This window comes from Athene cunicularia, assembly GCF_003259725.1.
Source record: "Athene cunicularia isolate RWA chromosome 10 unlocalized genomic scaffold, athCun1 chr10_part1, whole genome shotgun sequence".
NCBI lineage: Eukaryota > Metazoa > Chordata > Aves > Strigiformes > Strigidae > Athene > Athene cunicularia.
This window is the reverse complement of record NW_020799112.1, coordinates 16685209-16693980: the sequence shown is the minus strand read 5'-3', so window position 1 is coordinate 16693980 and position 8772 is coordinate 16685209. Positions and strand designations below refer to the sequence as shown.

The 8772-nt window shown below is 39.9% G+C and overlaps 1 protein-coding gene across 2 annotated transcripts in view; it reads left to right on the top strand.

Annotated features, from left to right (window-relative positions):
• Nucleotides 1-836: 836 nt before the first annotated feature.
• Nucleotides 837-8772, top strand: part of CTXND1 (cortexin domain containing 1) — a 33633-nt gene continuing 25697 nt past the window's right edge. For both annotated transcript variants that reach the window (XM_026856156.1, XM_026856155.1), the window contains exon 1: nt 837-1037. The gene's annotated coding sequence lies outside the window, so the exon portion shown is untranslated. The remainder of the gene's footprint in view (nt 1038-8772) is intronic.

The following is an 8772-nucleotide window of genomic DNA, read 5'->3' as shown; positions in this document are numbered from 1 at the left end:
CAGGTCACAGGAGGCCTGGGTAACAGGAATACACAGCACCAGAATGGGTCTTTTCTCTTGAGAGTCCCTCTGAAGGTCACGGCTGGAGTGGGTGACAGTCTGGCTTCACAAATCTGCTCGTCCATACACCCCACTCGAGGGGGTTACAGGGAGAGCACGTGCAATTCCCCCACAGCTTCCCCGAGGCACAGCGTCACACATGTCACCGTAGTGAAAAAATTACGATTCCTAATAAGAAATTATTTATGTGGCTCTTGCCCTTTCTGCCTCTTAATTATCACCGCTCATTAATTCTACCCCATCAGCATGCTGTAGGACCAGCCCCCCACCATAGTGACAGACACTTCTGCAGAAAACGGACAAGGGTGACAGTCCCCCCTTCAAGACTAGAGCAGTGCTGGGAGTGCGTTAAATCTGGGATGTTAATCCGTGAAGTTTTAGGCTGCTACTTTTTGACTGCACCCTTTATGTAAGCAGGGCTGGTATAGTCCGTTTCAGAGCTAGGAAACCCCTCCCCTTCACTTCTACTTCTGAAAAATAGAAGATTAAGTTCAATTGAAAGAGTTTGTCGCTCGACGTTTAAAAATTCATTGGCTTGAATTCGTAATGTAAACTCGAGCTCTTGTCTGAAACATTAAAAATGTGAATCGGCTGTGAATCCGACTGCAAGTTACAGCATACAACTTGTGCTATAAAGAAGTGTAAGGCAAGATGAAGGCATCCCCAGCCCCTTTGCCTTTAAAATGCCATGGAAGCACAGAAGCTTTCAGCAGAACACCTTATCTGCTCCCGGGAGCTGTGACTCTTCATCCTTTCGTTATGAAGACCCAGGGGATTGCTTACTTAGCATACACCAGAGGCAATGGGTAGGGTGAGCAGCCACTGCAGCCAGAAAACCCCAGTACAGAGCAAAGGCAATTACCCTCCACATGCAGAGACATTGGAGCTGAATTGTGCTGAATAGAGAACCCCTCCGGCTGAGAGCCATGTGTGCTTGGGAAGAGCCGCCACTTTCGCTCCGCTGAAAAAACAATGCAGTAAGTGACTTGGATATTGCAGCAGGCACCGGTTCCCTGGGTTAATCAGGAGCTGAAGCCTTGCAGCTTTTGCTGGGAGAGACACAACCTCCAGTCCGGGAGCAGTGTCAGAGCTGCATGATTATTTTTTGTTGTTGTCATTGTTTCTAAATCAAGCGAAGGAATTGAGCCGACGTGCAGTGACACTAACTGTATCGTTTTGCGCTGTGTGGATGTGTGTGTATTGCAGGGCTGCGCTTGCTGTGTGGTCCTGTGCTGAACTAGGACTGTTAGGTTTGTAGCTTTTTTTTCCTATAGTCATGTCTGACAGTGTTTAAACCGAGAGAGTGCTTAATAACTTAATACCAGCATACATTTCTGTGCTCTTTCTTAAATATTTCCTATGCTTGGGTTGCGAACTGTTTGCTGTACTATCCCTCCAATGCTGGATTTACAGGGACTGTGCCTTTGGATAATGATAAATTGTAGATCGCAACCGTGTGAATGAGCGTGCCTCGATGGCAAATAACACTTTCATTTGACTTCAGCAGAAATGGCTAATTTCTTCAATGTGGTCTGAAATTGCAGATGCTTTTTTTAGAGATAAATGTTTATGAGCAGTACTTTTATCACAGCATTTCTTCAGATCTGAATGTTGTTTCTGTACTCTGCAGTAGGAGCTTTCTATTCGTACCGGGGAGGGAAAGCACGATTTAAAGTTTGGTTTATAAGAAGAGGGATTTTACTCTAGTTTGAAAGTGTTTGCAAAATTAGAGTTTGGGCAATAATTGCAGGCCTCTGGAAGAAGCTGCAGCATGTAAAGCAAGTTTGACTATGCAGATTTCGCTCTGTTAATTTAGGGACTAATATTAAGCTGCATTCCTCTGGTTTCTCAGTGACTTACAAGGCTCTGGCTTTAGAATAATTGCCTGCCTTGAGAATAACTGCCATTTTGGGCTCCAGGCACGTTTAACTCTTGAAGGCGATGCATGCTAAATTTTTAAGAGCAGTACATGGAAGTGCCAAAAGTCAGGGATTCTTCTCTTGCTGTCCAGTCAAATGTCAATATTAAATAGCCGTTGATCTCTTGTACAGGAGCACTAATGAAAGCAGTCTTTAATTTTCCGGCTCAATTTGTGTTTAAAAGTTGGGGTTTACTTAGTTATTGTAAACTATTGGGAAACATATAGGAAGTCTTTACATAATGAAGAAAAAAAAAATTTCCCCTTTGATTTATCTGTCATTTTAGTTCTGAGCAAAATTTGTAGGGTCACTTTATTAGAAGGGATAATTCTCAGAGATGAGACAGATGAAGATCAGGTTTTGTTGAAAGAGGTTTTTGCAGAGGTGCTGCTGAAGATGTGTGTAGTGTTTAGTCCTAGGTACAGCTAACGACATCAAGAAATACCCTGGAACTTATTGCACCTTTCCACTCACAAGCAACATGCGTGTCTTAGAGACTTTTCTCCTTGAGATTGATGCTCAGGTGCTGATAAGAGCTCTCTTCTCTGACACTGCAGTCAAAAGAAATTTCTCCTTTTTGCCTAAGAGAACCCTTGTGATATACGGCGCTACTGAGTTGCAACCATTAAGATAATGAGCAATTAATAAGTGATAATTATTCTTCATTAGTTGTGCAACTTTGAAGATGGACAAATCTACGAGGAGAGTGAATCGCCCCTGAATCTGATCTGCTCCCCTCTGCCCTTTCTCTACTACCCCGACCCCTCCCTTTCTGTTTATGAGCACTTGGTAGGTGTTGTAGTTGCTCTCGTTTAAGGAACCTAAGAGCACTGTAATTTTTTCAGTAACAGGTTCACAATCAGCGTGTATGTCATCTGTTCCTGTTTCCTCCACCTAGATATCCAGCAAAACAAATAAGGAATTTGGAACATATGAAGATTTATTACAAGATATCTCTGAATGAGCATTATAAACCTAGTACTGATTTCTATATCACAAGGAAATAGGAGGGGTTTTACCTGTAACTAGAGCGTACTCGGGACATGCAGTTTTGATGACATTATCATCAGATATTTTCAGGTAAAATAATTCTGGTAATTTAACAAGCTACTGTTTTCAAATTATTTTCTCTGAGGAACAAAATGGGGGAAGGAGAAGAAATGCAAATAAGAGTTCATATTGGAAAGATACGGGATTCATAATGAGAATCACAAGACAAAAAGTAGATGGGTTTATGCCTTCACGCAATTTTGGGTCTCTAATCAAAATGTGTTTCCTGAACTGGAACCTTAGAATTATTTGCCAGATGCTATTGCTCATGTCAGATTTAAGATGGAGAACATTAGGTGTAAAAATCTAATTTCTCAACAGTCTAAAGTATATTAATAAGCAAACATTTTTACTTCTTCATCCCATCCTTTAAGTAATCCTGGCAGGACCCTTGCCTCATAAGTCTAGTTCACTTGATTGCACTGAAATCTTAGAGAGATACACACAAGGGGAAGTTTACTAATTTTATCCTACATTGCCAGTAACGAATCGCAAGTCAATTTAATTTAATTAACAGTGGTTGCTCAACATTTGTAGTCGCCTAAACTACTTTAATTCACATCGCTACACCTCTAGCACTTTTTTACTCGTAGAAGCACTGGTGATCGTTTCCTCACAATATGAAACACGACTGCAACATCTTGTCATTTAAGTACCAGAGACAAAGCTTCCACTACAAAACTGTATAAAAGAATATACAGTGGGTGGATAAACATGCTCCGTAATTTCAAAGCACGGTGAAAATGAGTGTCATAGTTGCACCAGGGACCAATGGTGCGGACAATGTTACATTAAAAGAGATGACACTCAGCATATTCTCAAAGAGATAAGCTTAGCTGTATTCGCACAAGAGTAGAGAATTTTTGTACCATGCTCAGTAGAGCTGTCATGTTTACAAAGAAAAATATCTTATAGCTAGTGATGTCCAAAAGACGACACATACACAGTCAATACTTTCTTTCTGACTACAAAAGAAAGGACGTTTTCTTCCTTTCCTGTTATTCAAGGGTAGACTTCCTGATGGTGTCAACTACTTAGATATGCTGCATAATAATTATTTTATTCATATGTATGAAAGCAGATCTCTTAGAACCTTCATTATATTTATCTGCTGTGAGCATCAAGATTGAATTTAATTGGGACTTTCAGATGTATGCTTAGATGATCCGTTTTCAATAACAAAATGAATATGCTATTATTTGCTGCTTTCACTTCTTACCAAGGGCAATTGCTTAATACTCTCTAATAGCTACAATTCAGAACACTTTCTTTGCCACTCTTCATTTCCACACCCACACAAGCCCCAGAACCTACTGTGCGTAAAGCAGCAGTGCAGTGGTGTTCAAGGAGGATTAAAGGACTAAGATTCTTAAATATTGCTGCCTGAGCTGTTGTTTTAAACAGGAGCAAAACCAATGTACTCGCCTTTTCCAAGTGCTGCTCAAAAGGCATATCTATGCACCCCAAAACCATCCAGAATTATAAAGATAATGCTCTACATTTTGCAAAGTACCTTCAAAGTGCACCTGTAAGGCAGGTTGACCTCCAGAAGATGCAGAAGAACGGGTCCACAATTCTCCCACCTTCTGTATCCGTTCCCTTTAGGCAAGAATTCTGGCATCTGACTTCTTTGGAGGGTAATTCAATACACTGAACTTTAAAATAAGGCTGTGAAAGTATGTATCCTCATAAACTGGACGATCAGTGATAGACTGCAAATCAGATATCTGTTTTTCACTGAAACATCTGGAGGAAACTCCAAATGCTGTGTGCTCAGTGCTGAATCTTCAGGACTTAGTTCTTGGAATCTTTAATGATCTTTTCATCCCTTTTGAACATAAATATAAAGGAAACAGCATGTGAACTGAACCAGGGTTTGCTTGAGCAATGGCTGCAGAGACGCATACCTTTTCTCAGCATTATTTTAGCATTTAAAAATCTATTTCATCTAGCCCTGGCAAGATGAAGCCTCTGAGGGTCCTATCTACAGATACTCTGAATTCATAGTAGTCAGCCAGAGAGATTCCCAGACAGCAAGAACATCATATCCCCAGTGTCAGTCAGTACTTTGTTCGGAGGGAAAGATGAGGAAACGAGACAGAAGGTTGCTGAAAACACAGATGCTCACATTTCATCTGCTAGAAACAGAAAAAGGATTTATATCTTTTTATCATAAATCACAGGTTTTCCTCTTATTGCTTTGCTTTAGACTTTCAATCAGCGCTGATGGCTGTAAAGAACCACATGCTCAAGCAAATCTAAATTATCTGGTGAAAAAGACCCCCCCCTTTCTCTCCCTACCCCGTCTGATTGATTTCGTGATTACTAAAGAATTTTCTGCATCACACAGTTTGTGTTATAAAGCGGTCCAAAGTAGCTGATGTCACCCATCCAATTTTTGTTTCCATATTCAAATTCAAGCTCCCACTCCCTCTGTCAGTACTTGCTCGCTTTCAACAGTGATTTTTAAAAAGCCTGGTGGGAGCCATGAGCCAGAAGCCCCAGAGACTATGAAAAACAGCGGGATGGAAGAGGAAACCTTAACCCCCAACACAAAAGGGGCCAATTTGTGTCAGCAAGATCTTGTCAGGAAAGTGTCTGCCATTATTAAAAGTCCAAACAATGACAAATCACAACTACTCAAAGTCGGAAAACTTAAATAAACCGAACCCGAAAGAGACTGAATTCTGACAAATATAAGCATTGCATTCTTTTTGTCTTCCATTTTTGGGGATTCTTTAGGATTCATGCTTCACAACTTCCATCTACAAGGGTATGAGAACATTTTAGAAAAAATAGTTTAAAATCCTTGTATAGTAACCGCATCACCACATATGAAAATCGTACAAGTTTAAAAGTGAGATAACCCCTATGTTTAGAAGCACAATTTTACAAAACATTGCTTTTCTTTCTTTTTTTTTTTTTTTTTGTTGCAATTTCACATACCCGACTTTGTGTCTTACAGCCAGCGGAAATGTTTCCTAGGAAGAGAAATGGAAGGATTTTCTACTGCCTGCATCTGTGAGCCACCAGAAAATACTGTTTTCTGGAGTGTATTCTGCTACCGAATTCACTATATCGTTACTGCAAGTTGCGAGCAAAAGGCAGACAGAAAGGAAATGCTTGAGTAAAGCTGATCCAGTCCTTGTTCAGCTGCAGAAATATTCAGAAAGATCTCTCCTTTCTCTTTTCATGTGCTGTATTTGGTCAGCACGCTGAAGATGACTAGCGTTATATTCTCTCCCATTCAGATTCTGTCACACAATTACAGCATTTACAGTTCTCATCTTCATGTTCACGATGGGTATTTTCTGGGAAACAGCAGCTTCTCCAGTTCAGAAAACACCTGCTGTCACTTCATATCATTTTCCTTCTGCCAGATCTTAGTAATGAGCTCTTTTAAGAGTTGCCTGGAGAGTGGGAACAGGTTGGTAATAGCAAGTAAAAAAAAAAAGTCTAACAGAAAATTGCATCTGTAAAGGAGTTTTCCCCAGACGCCTTCTGCTTTGGGTCTTGATCCCAAATCCATGGAATGGAATAAGGAGAATCCCATCAACTTTGGGTCAGAACCTAAGAGACTTCTGTGAAAGGTATATTGGGAATATTTTTGGTAATTGATAGCTACTTGCATTTGCAAAAGTTACTCTGATTCTGGTACAGAAGAAAAAAGAAGTGCAAGAGATCCTGACCTTGCAAACACTTGCCTTTGTGAGCAACCCCCTCCTGCGTAAATAGCCAGATTTTTTTTTCAGTGGCTTTATTTGCCTAAGTCCTTGAACGTGCATTAAAGATTTATAACGGGACTGTTATAGACAACGAAGTTATGTGTCATCCTGTTGTTTTCTAATAGTGTTTTGATTTAAATTATGTGTGGAATGAAGGAAATAATATTTTAAAAGAGAAAGGAAAGCATAATACAAGCACCAATAAAATTTGGTTTTTGGTTACAGATGGAATTTAGGTAGGTGAAATAACTTTTCACATGAAGAAATACTGTGCTTAGAGAGAATGCTTTGTATTGTACTCCATAGCCTGGGATTTGATTTAAACTGCCCTTGAGACATCCTTTGATCTCAAAATGTAACTTTTTTTTTTTTTTTTTTTTTTAAGAATTTACTTCATATAATCCTCATAAAACTGAGATTTTGGTAAGAAATAACAAGTGCATACACATGAAACAGTGTCTCTGAAAGCAACAAAATCAAAACCCCCCAATAAATCAAGATTTGGAAAGGAAATGAAAGCAGCATATATTCCACAGGAAAGTTTCCTTAAACAGTATTTAGTACTAAAGCATTTACTGTCTTTCATCTCAGAAAAAAAGCAATGCGTCACCCGAATGGGTCCCAGCTGGATACACCTGTCTCTCATGATGGAAGCAGGTGACCCTTTCAGCAAGCAGCTGAGGGAAGCGGTATGGTTCTACACCACTTCATTTCAAATCCACTGGACAAGACTCGTACATCAAGCAGCCACGGGAATGGCTGATATCAGCATTTGCTCCCCAAACTATCCTCTGACACCACGACTGACTTAAAAGGCTGTGATCTAGCTGTCGGGATGCACGAGCCATGCAGAAACCATCACTGCCCATAAGAGCAAGAGGCTGAATAACAGCAAAATACAGAGAGGGCATTTTATATATAATTCATACCTTAGCCTTCATCTTGGGGGTTTCCACCAGCTGCCCGTTAAAAGGGCTGCTAAAGAGGACTTCGAGAGCCACTAAAGTCCACAAACACAAAATTTTCATAGAATTTATCCACTGTATGAAAGGAATATACTGCTCAAAGCTTTGCTATTCTCTTTTTTTTTTTTTTTTTTTTTTTTCCTGGAGCTCGAGCAGTACCACCAAGGCACCCTGGGCTTCAGAGAGGAAGGGGCTGTGCTGGAAGGAACTCTTCTAAAGCACCAAACTAGAGCTGCAGCTCCTCTCCTACTGCCTTCTCCTCACTATCTCTTTCCTCTCTTCATCACAGGATCTTGATCGTACGATCCAACAAAATGCCTTACCCATTGAATGTCTGGAAAATTTAACAAGCTTGATCGGGAAAATAAAAGTTTCTCTACCAGCTCTATTAAATTCACTGGGATTCCTGAAAGAAGAGGATCTTTGAACAGCAGCAGGGTATACGATTGAAGCAGACATTAATATTATTATACAATTGCCCAGCAGCACTTTTCTGAAATATTTGGAAGTTTCACTGCACAGAGAAAGTCAGCATTTTTAGAGCAGTTTAAACTATAAAACAGAGTAGTAACCATCGGGGGAAAAGAAGAAGAGCTGTTCCTTCAAAATTTTTTTGAGGGATTAGACTAATTTTCAACCTTTCCTATACATGATCTATTACTTAATCTCTCACCTTACTTCATAGCAGCAAACAACACCTTTCTATTCCAAACTTTTGTTTTTCCTCCACTATTGATGCATTTGTCTCTAAAATAATGGATTTTTTTTTTTTTTTGCAAAGTGCTTCTATAAGAGATGTCGGAAAGCAGGAGCCACTGCAAACAAGGCTTCAGATAGCTGTGCCAGTTCTCCCAAGTGCAGTGCCATGTCACTGCTGCTATTAAAAATATTCCTCACCTTGAAAGCCAAATCAAAGAGAATTTTAAAACAAGGAATAAAATTAGAAGACCAAATATGTAGGGGTGAGGAAAGCTAGATCTGATCCAGTGCTTACTAGAATAAGTGAAATCAGAATTAAGCTTTCTTAAATCATGATCTTGATGTTCTTTCCCA